Genomic DNA, 10,977 nt, shown 5'->3' on the forward strand with positions numbered 1-10,977 from the left:
AAAAAAACTATTTGAATTCAAGGAGAAAATGCATCCTAGGTCTGCAAAATTCTTTCTCTACCATGCAAAAGTAAAGGGTGTGGTGAAGGATGTGTCAGCCTTGCCGAACCTGACTGACTACTCAGACAAAAAGTTTCAGGATGCCTTGCTGCTTTGCTTCAGGTGAAGGAGATGGCATGCGACATCCTTTTCCCACCAGCGTCCTGCCACGACTGATCGTTCACGCAATATTTTCTACACAACTCCTGAGTTTGTGTTGCTGCAAGCAGAGAAACCTAACAGTGACAGTACAAGGTCAATTATTTAATGATGCATTATTTCTGTTCCTTTAAAAACTCCCTTTACAATGATGTTTCATCAACACCTGCTGGCATTTGCCAGAGCTTGAGAAGTTTATAGGAAGGTACTTAATAGTGCTGGCAGCAATATGAGGCTATTTCTGCCTACCTGTTGTGTCGTAGTGGGTCAAACATTTCTTCAGCCAAATAACATGCATGCAATATGCATTCATTCGTGAGGATGAATTATTACCAAAAGTTCATATTCTGTTGAAGAGTGCATCTTCCCTCATTATTCAGTTTGATATTTGGTGTTAGATACTGCAGTGCAGCTGGGCTGCACACAGTATCAGAAATGGGACGGGAAGCTCTCCAGGAAACTTCACAGGCACTTCACACCAGAGCTGCTCTAATTTGCATCCAGGTACCTGTAAGCCCAAGGGGATGAAGAGCATGACTGACACCCATCCCTTTCTTCTGCTCATGTCCTCATTCTTGGAAAAGGGAGTGAAGGATCAAATGGGAGCTGCAACAGTAGGTCTATAGACAGCCAGGGTTTCCCCTCATTAGCGTGAATCTTCCATTAGCAAGGCTGAGCTTTATAACAGATGCTTGTCATCCCAGCATGTCAAACAACTGGATTATGGCATTGGCTTGAGGCACTGATAGTCTTATTAAAATGCTACCACCATAATTAAGAATACCTTGTAACTTGTAAGAAGGAAAACCAGATCAGAGCAGTTATAAAGATCCTAAGTATCTTTACCAACTTAATGGAGAAAAGTAGGACTTTTTAAACAGATTTGCATGCACATCTCCCCTGTGCTGAACTTTTACAGAGTATAATGGCTGCAGGCTGTGGAGGACAGTGGAGAATTTGATTTAATATATACAAAAGGATGGCAGTTAGCTCAGTTTGCATTAGTTTTTGCAAGCAGACTTGTTTTGTGTTCAGTTTGTGGGGCATACCAAAGCTATTTTGATAACAAACAGGAATGATAAAGATTTAGCTCTTCACTGTGCCAGAAGCTCTTCTTCTCCCAGCTGAGAAGTGGAGGTGTCATCCTTACAAGACATTTTTTTTTCTCCAAAACCCCAAGGCTATTGAGGGTGATTTATCTCCTGGAAGAAATGGAAACCTCCTTACCAAGATTCCCAGTCTACAAACTTCAGATGCTATCACAGCATTGTGTGCTCAAGCTGTGCTTGCTCATAGAGCCAACCAGTACGTTGGGTATGCAAACAAAAGAATCTGGCTATGCAGTGAGAGCAGCATTAAGAATTGTTTTTGCCGAGAAAGCCTTTTTGAACATGTAAAACTTGACATAAGAAAGTTTCCTAGAAGTCTTTTTATTGTGATCAGGGATTTGTGATTTGTACTGTGAACAGAGAATTTTGTTACCATAAAGTATGCAGTGAAGGAAAAAAGAGGCAGCTTCCCCCTGCCACACACATCCACAACTCTCTAAAGATGAATTCAGAAGTGAAAAGTCTTTCTCTTCTATCCAGCTGAGTCATGTTAAACAGAAAGACAAAAATGGGAAGCTCTTTTATGACAACAGTATTCCTCCCCACTACAAATACAGAGACAGCACCATAACCCACTGCAAACTTGACAGGTCGTCATCAGCAAGACTAGAATACTATCAGGCAGCCACTGGGAATCGTGAACCATCTGTGATTATCACAGCTCTCAAGATGTGTAAACTTCACTCAGACTTATAATGAAACGTTCTCTTCCTTCTCGGTCCTCAATTATTGCTCCTGTGCACTTTGCCTTCTTTTCCTAAACACCTACACAGATTTTATAGTTGAAAAAAAAAAACAACTATTACATTTAATTTTCTGCCTTCTCTTTCTATGCTGCATGCAATCGTAAAACTCTGATAAAGAGACCAGAAGATTAGAGCCCTGACAGGAGATGAGATGCTAAAGAAACTACTTTGCATTAATGTTTTCTTCTCAGCTCTGCATGTGATTTAGATATGTCTTTCAGCATCTACGATGTCTTCTCTATGTGAGTAGGTCTAAATCAGACATGTAAGGAATTAAAAATATAACTTAATTTCTTCTTTTTCTGCTCAGATCCACCTTTCTGTGAGGAAGACTTAGATCTCTGTAGGACATAACTGTTTCCATAAAAATGCAAATCTCTTGCATTTTTGAGGCTAACATCATCATTACACATTAACCTTATTCCAACAGCTCTGAGGTCTTATTTTCTGTGTGGAAATAACCTCTGAATGACATTGTAGGAAACAAGATCACCTCACTGTAACAATGCCTCCTTGTACATGCATTTTAGCAGGTTAAACATGCTCAAGTATCATAGAATCATAGAATAGTCTGAGTTGAAAGGGACTCACAAGGACCATTAAGTCGAACTCCTGGCTCCACACAGGACTACCCAAAATCCAGCCCCTATGTCTAAAAGTGTTGTCTAAATGCTTCTGGAACTCCAGCACTTGGGGCCGTGCCCACTTTCCTGGGCAGCCTGTTCCATACCCACTGCCCTCTGGAGAAAAAACTTTTCCTAGCCTCCACCTGACCCTCCCCTGCCACAGCCTCATGCCATTCCCTCGAGTCCTGCTGCTGTCACCAGAGAGTAAAGATCAGTGCTGCCCCTCTACTCCCCTCGTGAGGAAGCTCTAGATTGCCATGAGGTAGTCCTCAAAACAGCTGTAAGCAGATAATGAAAGACCATGCTATGTTACACGCTGTAGACATGATTTCCCTCAATGGGATAAAACTTCACTTGTCCACACTACTCTGCTAAATGTAGTACGAGTTTAAATTATGAATAAGTCTAGTCCTGCCAGTTTCATGCCAGGTACGTCCCCTCCTCCAGGACAGACTCTAGCCACATCTTTGAAAAAGTGCCAGTTTTGTCTGTGAGAAAGCAATAAGACAATAATTATGGACTGGGCATCTGTTTATAACACTGTGCTTTCTTGTATTTCTGTAGCTAATGCACTCTCCTTTGATGCAGATAAGAACGAGATCTGGATCTTCCAGGAGAGGCAGGAGCACCTGGTGCTGCTGTATGGAAAGTGGTGCAATACACTGTGCCTGAAGGGAGCTCCTCAGTGCTGGAGTTGGACACATCCATGGATGGTGCCTGCACAGCCTCACTGTGCAGTCTGTTCCACTGCTTGTTGATCTCATAGCAAAAAGGTTCTTTATCTCCCATCTGTCATTCTCTTGTCTCCATTGTCTGTTGTCCTCCTACCACATACCACTGTGAGGAGATTTGGTGACTCTGATAACTGCCTCATAGTGGAGGCTGCTCTTTACTTCATGAAGATATCTCATCCTTGGTCTGGACAAGTCCTGGTCCATCAGCCTTTCCTCACAGGGCTGATATCCAAATCCTAAACATTAGGGGAGCTTAGCAGCAACTTTATAAACTTAGTTCTTGCAACAGGGCTGAAATCTAGATGCAAGATTGTAAATGAGATCTAATTAATACTGCATAGAAGGGAATACTCACAATTTAACTCCTCTCAATACATTGTCCGTGCTCCTTCTGATATAGCCCAAGCTGCATCAGGCTCTTGATCTTCCTCCCTGCCAGAGCAAACTGCAGAAAATTTTGTAAGGTTCCTGTTGGCCCATTCCTCCAGGTTCCTCTGAGTGGCAGTCCATGATGATGGCTGTCCCCAGTTTGGTGTCAGCTGCAGACATGATGAGGGTGAGTTCTTGCTCCACCTGCATATCACTGACAAAAGTGGTAAATCAGATACACGCCAGAATAAACCTGTAAGAACTGTACTTGTAAAGGCCTCCAAGTACAATATTAACTCATCAAGCTCAACAAACAAGATAGTTATTCACTCATCTACTAATCTGTTCATTTAGACCAGTATGTTCCAGTTGGGATACAAAGATGTTGCTCAAATGAGAAATTTCATCTCAGTAGGGAAAATTAATTTACAATGAGGGTAAACACTGCAGTAAGTATCCAAGAGGGCTGGGCTGTGGAGTTTCCAGCTTGGAGATACTCAAAATCCAACTGGACAAGACTCTGGGCAATCTGCTCTGCTTTGGATAGGGGTGGGAAGAGAGACCTCTAGAGGTCCCACAATGCCTACATCATCTGTGATTCATAATACAATCTTGGGAGATCCATGTAGGCTATTCCCAATCACCCTCATCTCATTCATGTAGCAAAGCTTTCACCACTATCCCTCAGAGAGGCTTGATAACAGCACAAACAGCATACCTACCATAGAATGTTACTTATTCCAAAGGCCATAAAATCAGCTTCTTTAAGCAAATTAATACACAACTTGAAATTCATGTTCATCACTTATAGAATACAAGTTGTAAAACTATTAAGCATCATCCTTAGCATACTTGCGCGCTATCATAGCGGTTTACTCTGTTTCACTCCTGGTCCTCTTGGTGTCCATACCACATTCATGCTGGTTTGCCCCAGGCTCTCACACAGAGACAGCCAACCAGCTCCCTCCCAGAGGGCACAAAATTCCCAGTTCCTGGCTTCAGGGACACAAGTCACTCTGCCACATGGTAGCTCAGATTTTTCTTTCCTATGTGTCCAGGTTTACTTTCTGAGAAGCCCAGCAATGGTGTAGGTTTGCTTTTAGTCTCACTGTGCCAAGATACTCGTTTCACTATGTTGCTTCATCTAAAGTAGATGAGCACTTTCCTACAGGGCAGCTAGGAGCTGTTAGAACAGCTGAAGGATGTAAAGCACTGGACAACCCAAAGCACTCAATGGCTGAAATCTTTGACTTCTCAGCAAGGGGAGAAAACATGACTGTGAGGCAGAGCCTGGAGTCATACCACAGCTGTTCAGTATTTTTAAGGAAGGATACATCTTGATCAGGCTGAGGCCCATGTTCCATGCTGCTGCTATATTGCTACTATCACACTGTCACTGCCACCCAAGCCAATCCCATGGAAAGCAGCCCTACGGAGTTCACCCATATTGCAGGTGCACCTTTGGTTGCAGCGTGGGCATGCTCTGCACAACAGATGGTAATCACCATAAGGACACACAATGTCAGCAGCCCTCCCTGCCACCATCTCCCTGCCGTCTGTAAGGATCTCACAGAATCACAGAATCACAGAATTGTAGGGGTTGGAAGGGACCTCTAGAGATCATCGAGACCAACCCCCCTGCCAAAGCAGGTTCCCTACACCAGGTCGCACATCCCCGGTGTGGAAGCAGCTGCTGGAGTGGCTTCAGTGGGAGCACGGCAAGCCTTCACTGCCCTGCATAGGTGCAGAGCCAGCCTTGAGGGCACACATCGAGGCTGTTAAGTCCTGTTCCAGCAAGAGCCCATCTCCATCAGCGCTGGTGGTGACACAAGTCAGAGCAAGGGCTCACTCATGCTGCTGTTCCATACTACTGCAGTCTCCTTGCTGGCTTCACATCCTCAAAAAGATCAGGATTTGCCCATCAAATGGACTGATGGATTTGTTCCATACATACTAATATACATTTCATGCATAATAATAATAAAAACATCCAGCTCCACAAGGGCAACTGAGTTAATTCATTCATGCTTTGGTCTGCATTTCCTTCCCCTTTCTCCCCTCTTTCCGCAGACTGACGAGTTTCCACAACTAAAAAAACTGCACCAACAGATCGAAAAATAAATCCATTTCTGTGTAATTGTTTTAAATGGGAACAGCCCATAAAGGTGCTTGTTCCAACATGCATTGTAGGATTTTTGTACCAGCAAACAAGTTTTTATCTAGCTGGCAGAACTTATTCAAAAGGTCTTACTTGTACTGGGACTAGAGGCAGGAATGAGTCACAGCTGTTTAATACTCATGAAGTGCCCTGCCCCAAGGAGTGCCTCTGTTTTTCTCCCCTCCCTGTCTCGCGCTCTTTCTCTCAAGACTTAATTGTTCTAAGTTATAATGCTTTTGAGAAATCACTTTTAAAATTATGACTCTTGTTAAAATTAATTAGACACGAACCCTGGCCAGATGAGCTGGGAGAGTTGCATAATTGTTATTCTAGTTTAAAACACTAGGAATCCCTGACCACAGGAAGTTCAAAGGACTAGCAGCAAAAGAAACAGATAATCTTCAATCTCAGGGAACACCGGCTTCACTCAGGATGCCAACAGATTCATGACATGAGTTGGGCTTTAATTACAGTTGAGGTGGGGCCTCTCCCATTGACAAACAATAGGATTTCTTGCAGGTCTGAAGTTTGCCACAGCAGAGCTCTTCTTGAAGCTGAGTATCACCCCCAAAAAATAAGGTGCTGCCCCATACAATCCATCTAGGAAAAAAAATTAAGCTTCAGTGAGATCAAGTTGTTTTAACGGGCAAAATGTACCAGTATTTCATATCATAGACCAGCTTAGGTTGGAAATGACCATAAAGAGGATCCAGTTCCAACCCCTTTCCCCAGGCAGGGCTGCCACCCACCAGATCAGGCTGCCCAGGGCCCCATCCAACCTGGCCCTGGGGATGCGGCACCCACTGCTTCTCTGAGCAACAACTTTACAAACTCAGCAATCACTGAGATCTGCAACTTTAAAAAGCAAGGGAACTTTACAGGGACAATGTTCGATCCACATAGCAAAGAATGACAAAGTGAGATAGTAACATAGAACTACAAGCTGACAATAATCGTCATTAAGACTGTGCCCTAAACGCCCTGTGGCTGAATTCCATCAAATTTAGAGGTGACAATTTCTCATTCCACAAATTTTTCTGAAGCTGCTTCCTCACATAAAAGTAATTTCAAAGGTGTGGAATTTTTTTATTGAGCATCAACAACGTATTTAGTGATATATAAACATACAGAGCAGAGGGTCCGAAGGTCACCACAGTCTAGTCAAAATACAGCTAGAGCAGATTCAGAAAAGTGTAACAACTACTTAATAAAAACATTGATGATATAAGCAGACAGACGTGGAGAATGATGTATAAACGTTTCAGATGCCACTGCTTAAGGGCTTCGTGCGTATACAGAGGGTTTTTGTGCAGAGAAGAGGAAAGTCACATTACTCAGTGTCAGGATGAAAGCCAGCTTTGTTAGAAGGCATAAAGTTGGGATCTGTAAACACGTATGGTCTATGGTCGGGAGGGAATCTGGAGCAAAGCAAAAGACAGATAAGGAAGGAATTTGTGAGGAGGTGCAGGGAGAAGAGGTCACACAGGCCATCAGCTGTGGTGTCAGCAGACTCCAAACCGCACAGAGAACAAGGAAAATCTGGAGAGGAGAGTGTTTCAGAGGTAGTGTGGCAGGAAGGGAGCCTGACTTGAGCAGAGAGATGCATTTCGAATGAGCAGTGAAGGGAGGTACGACTGATGAATTTACCAAAAGGGAGGTAAGACTAATGAACAGCTTTGAGCCCGCAATTTTTAGCTAATTTCTGTTAAAGGAATATGTTTAGTTGTTCCTAAAAGGATTTGAGAAAAGTGCATGAAAGATAGAGCTGCCCTTCCCAACCTGTTGGCATCATCTCTCCTTTTAAACACCTGCAAGAAGAAGGCCAAAAACTGCTCAATGGAAAGAAACAAAACAGCATATTTATGCATGAAATGCTCATGCTTTTCTCTAATATTCACTTAGCAGAAGGCAGTTTCACCCCCAAAGGAAGGATTTAAACTCTAGTGGAGCTGAGGCGCAGTATAAAACTTGGTAGCAAAAAACAGTGCAGTTCAGAATTTCAGGAGGAAAGAAGGCACAGAGAAACATGTGGCCAAGTGCAGACTTCATAGCTGTCTGATACAGCAGTTTTACAGAAAGCTGAGACCTGGCTGGGATGCTAGGATGAGCTACAAACACATAGTTTGCGCACCCAGCACAAGCGAGCAGACTGCTCATCCAGATGGGGATTGCCAGCCCTGCAGCTGCTGCCATTCCAGTCTGCACTGAGCCAAGGAGCTGCTTTCTACTCCTTCCCCTCATCTGCAAAAGCCCGCAAACACTTCAGACCACTGCCTCACAGGAAAGCCAGGTTGGATATGGCAGCACAAGGCGGCTGCAAGACATGTAACAGAGAAAACATTTTCTAAATCCTATTATAGCCTGCATAGTCAAAAACCTGCTCTCAATTTTCCACAGAGATGAACTTTTTAAAGCCAGAAGGAACAGTTTTGTTGATATAATTGGTCCCTGGTGCAGAGCAAAATCTATAATCTCACCTTGTAAATCTAATCTTGAATCACAGTAGTGTTTTGTGGCTGAGTTAGAGCAGCTCTTAGAAAGATAGGCAGTCCCAATCCTACTTCAGATGACTGTGCAGAAGAGTGGTTAAGAGGAAAAATCAGTTTCAAAGGCTCATTTTGGATCTTGGGTCCACCAGTTTGGTATCTTAACTTCAACCTGTCTCCAGATCTGTAAGCAGTGAAGGAACACTTCAGTTTTACCCACCTACAGGCAGAGCGGGAGACTTGCTGGGAGAAGTGGTATCTTGAATTGGGCCAGCTGATAAAGCACAAGTGGGAAAAAGACAAGATAGAGGGACGCTGTGGTGCAAAGCTTAGAAAGTTTTCAGCCATGTTTCTCGATCTGATAGAAGATTTTTAGTCTCTTAAGGTTTTCTTACCCCTTCGCTCTTAAATCATGCCATCTACCACAGCTCTACAACTGCATCCTGCATCTCACCTTGGAGAACAGTACTCACCAAAAAAAAAAAAAAGTCTTTCAATAAAAGGGAAAACCACAGCAATAGACCAAAGCATATTATAGCCCCACTGTTTGGCTCACAGCCAGACAGCATGGTCTGGAGATCTGTTATCAGCATAGCATAAATAACAGACATTTGATCCCCTACATGTAGAATAATGTATACAAACAAATAGGCAATGCAGTAATATGTGTGCTGTCTTTCTCCTGACTTGCACGTGTAATGCTGGAATAGATTTATTTCATTAAACATGCCTTTCATCTTGTTGCAGCTAATAGCAGATCTGTGGTTACAAATTTCCTGGGCTTCCTCCATCCCAGAGAAGCTGCCACAGCTGAAAACAGCCATATCTTAGGCCCTTCCCTCATGGCCCTGGGCAGCCAATGCAACATGAGGGAGTCCTGGCACATCAGAAAGTCAGCTCTTGCCAAGCTCACCTCCTGAGAAGAGGAGGGGTGAGAAGGGGCATGGCCACAAGCCAGAAGTCCTCATGGTGTTCCTCCAGCGATAGGGTCCCTCTGCAATAAAAAGGTTCTGACCTAAAGAAGCAGGATTTCCCCTTGCATTCATCATCCCTTCAGTGGGAGGTAAACTCCCATCTCTTCTGAGCTCTGACATGAGCTGGAAACAGATCATTGCTGGTGCACAGCCAAAATACTGTTGGTCAAGAGTGGTATGGAGGGAACTGTCTGACTAGGTTTCCAATCATTAATACAAAGAAAGAAAAGGAATTCCATCTTTCACTTCATGCCTATGGCACCTGGGAAGACTTATCACAAGATGAGGCACTGTCTGGCATCAGCTAGGTATTCTTGTATTTAAGTCTGGAATAAAATGTATTACCATACTGTAGACCCAGTTTTTAGTGCTTCCACTTCTGCGTGGCTGCACACCAAGGCATTCTGAGATACAAAGGAACTGGAGACTAATTTCAGTGACTGACACATAACCTTGGTTTGTACAACCATGCTGCCTGGAGAAATATTTAATTCACAGTGAAATAGGTTTGTTGCATGGAAGAATTTGGCACAAGGCTGCATTATGCTCATGATAACTTACATTCTTCTTACAAGACAATGCACTTGTGGTCACCCAGGTTGTGTCTGCCACCTTAACACAAGTCCTGGAGAACTGTGAACCAGAGGTAGGGCTCCATCCTCAATACTTCAGTGAGGACCGAGATTGTTTTCATGTGAAGTTCTTGCTAATTAAAAGAGATGAGATGGGCATAAGGAAATGTCCCTCTGCCTCCACTCATGTCACCTGGGAGAATGAAGACCCACACCTCACTCCCCAGACTCCTACAACCTGCCTAGGAGGTGCAAGGTGTGTAAATATGAAAACAGAAGGTGCTTGAACTTGAAAAATGGAGAAAGTTGAGGTGAGCAAATTCAACACGTGCACAGAGGCTCCAGATTTGGCCCAGACTTGCTGTTTATTTAGCTCTAGCTCTCTCTATCCTGCAGTGGTTCAGAAAAAAAATCTCATCAAAAACAGAAAAAAAAAGTTGTAGTTAATTGCCTAATTAGTATGAGTGTAATAGTGCATGAAGGAACTAAGAATTGGTTGGGTCAGTTTTCCTTTTCTCCTCCATACTAGTTATATGTGATCTGAAATTAACAGCAATGGTTTAGAAATCCATCTTTTGGTGGAAATCTTTCAGAGCCTCTGGTAAGTGACGTTTGGGAACAGAGTAAGCTTGCAAAGAATACATGGAAAGCATGTGGCACCTGCAAGTCTCCACGTATTCCAAAATGTCATCACAAAGCAGAAACTGTCCAAAGCTACTCCCTTCACACGCTTTGAGTGTAAAGGACTTTCAAGCTGACCAGTCAACAGCTTTAGCCTTCAGCTTCCCAAGAAGCCACATCAATGTCTACGTTAGGCACCCCTAGGACAAGCTTTTTCCCATTTACTCTTTTCAAAGTCTCACAGGATCTGAGCTTTATGAAGGGCACACCCTTATTCTGGAGTAGGCAACTGTGCCTCTCTGCTTCTTAATGCAGGTTCCAGCTCCCACAAGGCTGTCCTGGCAGTTGGCGATGGGTGTGGGAAGGCAGGTGGCTCTCACTCTC

The sequence above is a fragment of the Meleagris gallopavo genome, chromosome 3 (assembly GCF_000146605.3).
Source record: "Meleagris gallopavo isolate NT-WF06-2002-E0010 breed Aviagen turkey brand Nicholas breeding stock chromosome 3, Turkey_5.1, whole genome shotgun sequence".
Taxonomy (NCBI): Eukaryota; Metazoa; Chordata; class Aves; order Galliformes; family Phasianidae; genus Meleagris; species Meleagris gallopavo.